We start from the raw sequence: 5985 nt of genomic DNA on the forward strand, positions 1-5985 counted from the left end.
CGAAAAAAACGACCATGTATAGTAAGGCGTTTTTAGCCGAAAAAAACGACCATGTATCGGAAGGCGTTTTTAGCTGCAAAAAACAACCATGTATAGTAAGGCGTTTTAACCCGAAAAAAATGACCATGTAAAGTAAAGCATTTTAGCCGAAAAACGACCATGTATAGTAAGACGTTTTTCGCCGAAAAAAACGACCATGGATAGTAAGGCGTTTTTCGCCGAAAAAAACGACCATGGATAGTAAGGCGTTTTTCGCCGAAAAAAACGACCATGGATAGTAAGGCGTTTTTCGCCGAAAAAAACGACCATGGATAGTAAGGCGTTTTTCGCCGAAAAAAACGACCATGGATAGTAAGGCGTTTTTCGCCGAAAAAAACGACCATGGATAGTAAGGCGTTTTTCGCCGAAAAAAACGACCATGGATAGTAAGGCGTTTTTCGCCGAAAAAAACGACCATGGATAGTAAGGCGTTTTTCGCCGAAAAAAACGACCATGGATAGTAAGGCGTTTTTCGCCGAAAAAAACGACCATGGATAGTAAGGCGTTTTTCGCCGAAAAAAACGACCATGGATAGTAAGGCGTTTTTCGCCGAAAAAAACGACCATGGATAGTAAGGCGTTTTTCGCCGAAAAAAACGACCATGGATAGTAAGGCGTTTTTCGCCGAAAAAAACGACCATGGATAGTAAGGCGTTTTTCGCCGAAAAAAACGACCATGGATAGTAAGGCGTTTTTCGCCGAAAAAAACGACCATGGATAGTAAGGCGTTTTTCGCCGAAAAAAACGACCATGGATAGTAAGGCGTTTTTCGCCGAAAAAAACGACCATGGATAGTAAGGCGTTTTTCGCCGAAAAAAACGACCATGGATAGTAAGGCGTTTTTCGCCGAAAAAAACGACCATGGATAGTAAGGCGTTTTTCGCCGAAAAAAACGACCATGGATAGTAAGGCGTTTTTCGCCGAAAAAAACGACCATGGATAGTAAGGCGTTTTTCGCCGAAAAAAACGACCATGGATAGTAAGGCGTTTTTCGCCGAAAAAAACGACCATGGATAGTAAGGCGTTTTTCGCCGAAAAAAACGACCATGGATAGTAAGGCGTTTTTCGCCGAAAAAAACGACCATGGATAGTAAGGCGTTTTTCGCCGAAAAAAACGACCATGGATAGTAAGGCGTTTTTCGCCGAAAAAAACGACCATGGATAGTAAGGCGTTTTTCGCCGAAAAAAACGACCATGGATAGTAAGGCGTTTTTCGCCGAAAAAAACGACCATGGATAGTAAGGCGTTTTTCGCCGAAAAAAACGACCATGGATAGTAAGGCGTTTTTCGCCGAAAAAAACGACCATGGATAGTAAGGCGTTTTTCGCCGAAAAAAACGACCATGGATAGTAAGGCGTTTTTCGCCGAAAAAAACGACCATGGATAGTAAGGCGTTTTTCGCCGAAAAAAACGACCATGGATAGTAAGGCGTTTTTCGCCGAAAAAAACGACCATGTATAGTAAGGCGCTTTTAGACGAAAAAAAACGACGATGTATAGTAAGGCGTTTTGAGATGAAAAAAACGACCATGTATAGTAAGGTGTTTTTAGTCGAAAAAAACGACGATGTATCGGAAGGCGTTTTTAGCCGAAAAAAACGACCATGTATAGTAAGGCGTTTTTAGCTGAAAAAAACGACCATGTATAGTAAGGCGTTTTGGGCTGAAAAAAAAAAAGGACCATGTATTGGAAGGCGTTTTTAGCCGAAAAAAACGACCATGTAGAGTAAGGCGTTTTTAGCCGAAAAAAACGACCATGTAGAGTAAGGCGTTTTTAGCCGAAAAAAACGACCATGTAGAGTAAGGCGTTTTTAGCCGAAAAAAACGACCATGTAGAGTAAGGCGTTTTTAGCCGAAAAAAACGACCATGTAGAGTAAGGCGTTTTTAGCCGAAAAAAACGACCATGTAGAGTAAGGCGTTTTTAGCCGAAAAAAACGACCATGTAGAGTAAGGCGTTTTTAGCCGAAAAAAACGACCATGTAGAGTAAGGCGTTTTTAGCCGAAAAAAACGACCATGTAGAGTAAGGCGTTTTTAGCCGAAAAAAACGACCATGTAGAGTAAGGCGTTTTTAGCCGAAAAAAACGACCATGTAGAGTAAGGCGTTTTTAGCCGAAAAAAACGACCATGTAGAGTAAGGCGTTTTTAGCCGAAAAAAACGACCATGTAGAGTAAGGCGTTTTTAGCCGAAAAAAACGACCATGTAGAGTAAGGCGTTTTTAGCCGAAAAAAACGACCATGTAGAGTAAGGCGTTTTTAGCCGAAAAAAACGACCATGTAGAGTAAGGCGTTTTTAGCCGAAAAAAACGACCATGTAGAGTAAGGCGTTTTTAGCCGAAAAAAACGACCATGTAGAGTAAGGCGTTTTTAGCCGAAAAAAACGACCATGTAGAGTAAGGCGTTTTTAGCCGAAAAAAACGACCATGTAGAGTAAGGCGTTTTTAGCCGAAAAAAACGACCATGTAGAGTAAGGCGTTTTTAGCCGAAAAAAACGACCATGTAGAGTAAGGCGTTTTTAGCCGAAAAAAACGACCATGTAGAGTAAGGCGTTTTTAGCCGAAAAAAACGACCATGTAGAGTAAGGCGTTTTTAGCCGAAAAAAACGACCATGTAGAGTAAGGCGTTTTTAGCCGAAAAAAACGACCATGTAGAGTAAGGCGTTTTTAGCCGAAAAAAACGACCATGTAGAGTAAGGCGTTTTTAGCCGAAAAAAACGACCATGTAGAGTAAGGCGTTTTTAGCCGAAAAAAACGACCATGTAGAGTAAGGCGTTTTTAGCCGAAAAAAACGACCATGTAGAGTAAGGCGTTTTTAGCCGAAAAAAACGACCATGTAGAGTAAGGCGTTTTTAGCCGAAAAAAACGACCATGTAGAGTAAGGCGTTTTTAGCCGAAAAAAACGACCATGTAGAGTAAGGCGTTTTTAGCCGAAAAAAACGACCATGTAGAGTAAGGCGTTTTTAGCCGAAAAAAACGACCATGTAGAGTAAGGCGTTTTTAGCCGAAAAAAACGACCATGTAGAGTAAGGCGTTTTTAGCCGAAAAAAACGACCATGTAGAGTAAGGCGTTTTTAGCCGAAAAAAACGACCATGTAGAGTAAGGCGTTTTTAGCCGAAAAAAACGACCATGTAGAGTAAGGCGTTTTTAGCCGAAAAAAACGACCATGTAGAGTAAGGCGTTTTTAGCCGAAAAAAACGACCATGTAGAGTAAGGCGTTTTTAGCCGAAAAAAACGACCATGTAGAGTAAGGCGTTTTTAGCCGAAAAAAACGACCATGTAGAGTAAGGCGTTTTTAGCCGAAAAAAACGACCATGTAGAGTAAGGCGTTTTTAGCCGAAAAAAACGACCATGTAGAGTAAGGCGTTTTTAGCCGAAAAAAACGACCATGTAGAGTAAGGCGTTTTTAGCCGAAAAAAACGACCATGTAGAGTAAGGCGTTTTTAGCCGAAAAAAACGACCATGTAGAGTAAGGCGTTTTTAGCCGAAAAAAACGACCATGTAGAGTAAGGCGTTTTTAGCCGAAAAAAACGACCATGTAGAGTAAGGCGTTTTTAGCCGAAAAAAACGACCATGTAGAGTAAGGCGTTTTTAGCCGAAAAAAACGACCATGTAGAGTAAGGCGTTTTTAGCCGAAAAAAACGACCATGTAGAGTAAGGCGTTTTTAGCCGAAAAAAACGACCATGTAGAGTAAGGCGTTTTTAGCCGAAAAAAACGACCATGTAGAGTAAGGCGTTTTTAGCCGAAAAAAACGACCATGTAGAGTAAGGCGTTTTTAGCCGAAAAAAACGACCATGTAGAGTAAGGCGTTTTTAGCCGAAAAAAACGACCATGTAGAGTAAGGCGTTTTTAGCCGAAAAAAACGACCATGTAGAGTAAGGCGTTTTTAGCCGAAAAAAACGACCATGTAGAGTAAGGCGTTTTTAGCCGAAAAAAACGACCATGTAGAGTAAGGCGTTTTTAGCCGAAAAAAACGACCATGTAGAGTAAGGCGTTTTTAGCCGAAAAAAACGACCATGTAGAGTAAGGCGTTTTTAGCCGAAAAAAACGACCATGTAGAGTAAGGCGTTTTTAGCCGAAAAAAACGACCATGTAGAGTAAGGCGTTTTTAGCCGAAAAAAACGACCATGTAGAGTAAGGCGTTTTTAGCCGAAAAAAACGACCATGTAGAGTAAGGCGTTTTTAGCCGAAAAAAACGACCATGTAGAGTAAGGCGTTTTTAGCCGAAAAAAACGACCATGTAGAGTAAGGCGTTTTTAGCCGAAAAAAACGACCATGTAGAGTAAGGCGTTTTTAGCCGAAAAAAACGACCATGTAGAGTAAGGCGTTTTTAGCCGAAAAAAACGACCATGTAGAGTAAGGCGTTTTTAGCCGAAAAAAACGACCATGTAGAGTAAGGCGTTTTTAGCCGAAAAAAACGACCATGTAGAGTAAGGCGTTTTTAGCCGAAAAAAACGACCATGTAGAGTAAGGCGTTTTTAGCCGAAAAAAACGACCATGTATGCCTTACTATACATGGTACCAAAAAAATATACCAAAAAAAACGACCATGTATGCCTTACTATACATGGTACCAAAAAAATATACCAAAAAAAACGACCATGTATGCCTTACTATACATGGTCGTTTTTTTTCGGCTAAAAACGCCTTTCTATCCATGGTTGTTTTTTCGGGTAAAAACGCCTTCCTATACATGGTCGTTTTTTTCGTCTAAAAACGCCTTACTGTATATGGTCGTTTTTTTCGTCTGAAAACGCCTTACTATACATGGTCGTTTTTTTCGGCTAAAAAAGCCTTACTATACATGGTCGTTTTTTTTCGCTAAAAATGCCTTATTATACATGGTCATTTTTTTCGGCCAAAAACGGCAGACAATACATGGACGTTTTTTTTCGGAGAAAAACGCCTTACTATACGTGGTCGTTTTTTTTTTCGGCTAAAAACGCCTTTCAATCCATGGTCGTTTTTTTCGTGTTAAAACGCCTTATGATACATGGTCGTCTTTTTCGGCTATAAATGCGTTACTATACATGGATGTTTTTTTCGTCTAAAAACGCCTTACTATATATGGTCGTTTTTTTTGTCTAAAAACGCCTTACGATACATGGTCATTTTTTTGGTCAAAAAACGCCTTAATATACATGGTCGTTTTTTTCGGGTTAAAACGCCTTACAAAACAGGGTCGTTTTTTTCGGCTAAAAACGCCTTACTACACATGGTGGTCGTTTTTTTCGGGTTAAAACGCTTTACTATACATGGTCGTTTGTTTTTTTCGGCTAAAAACGCCTTACTATACATGGTCGTTTTTTTCGGGTTAAAACACCTTACTATACAACTTCGTTTCAGATTGGGGAGGAAACATCGGAAGACTTTCTGAGGGCCCCGATAACTTTTCCCCCTCAAAGTATTCACTGTATGTCGATCACCATCTCAGAAACATTTCGGTCTCAAACTCCAGCAGAGGACCCGCCATTGGCAAGGGGAAACAATAAACCCGATTTCGCTTTCCAATGTCAGCTAACAGCAGTAAGAATCATTGTAAAATTCGACCGCAAACTCGCAAGAGGCTCGCGCCCGTCGTCGACAGTGTTGACAAGGTCTTTACGAAACGTAAAGGCGCCATCTACTGGTGACCAATATGAATGACAAACCTTCGACTGAAGTGGCTCTCAACTTTCCAAGTACAGTCCCACCGAAAAAATACAACTCTCTGGGTACCTCTTTCAGGTGCTGTCTCACCATGTTGGTCTTTGTCGTTGTGTTTATGATCCTCTGGACGAGTTGGAACTGGGAAAGTCAATTCCTTACTCTGTCTGTGGCTGCGCAGACGCAATGGAGCACGTGCTCAGCGTGCACTCCGGGCAATCCCTACCAAGCCCCTCGCCCCTCCCCTTTCTCTTCTGGTCTCCCTCTCTGAGCACGGCAGCTGAGCCACTGCCAAACCCCGCTTCA

This window comes from Hippocampus comes, unplaced genomic scaffold, assembly GCF_001891065.2.
Source record: "Hippocampus comes isolate QL1 unplaced genomic scaffold, H_comes_QL1_v1.1 scaffold29, whole genome shotgun sequence".
NCBI classification, from domain to species: domain Eukaryota; kingdom Metazoa; phylum Chordata; class Actinopteri; order Syngnathiformes; family Syngnathidae; genus Hippocampus; species Hippocampus comes.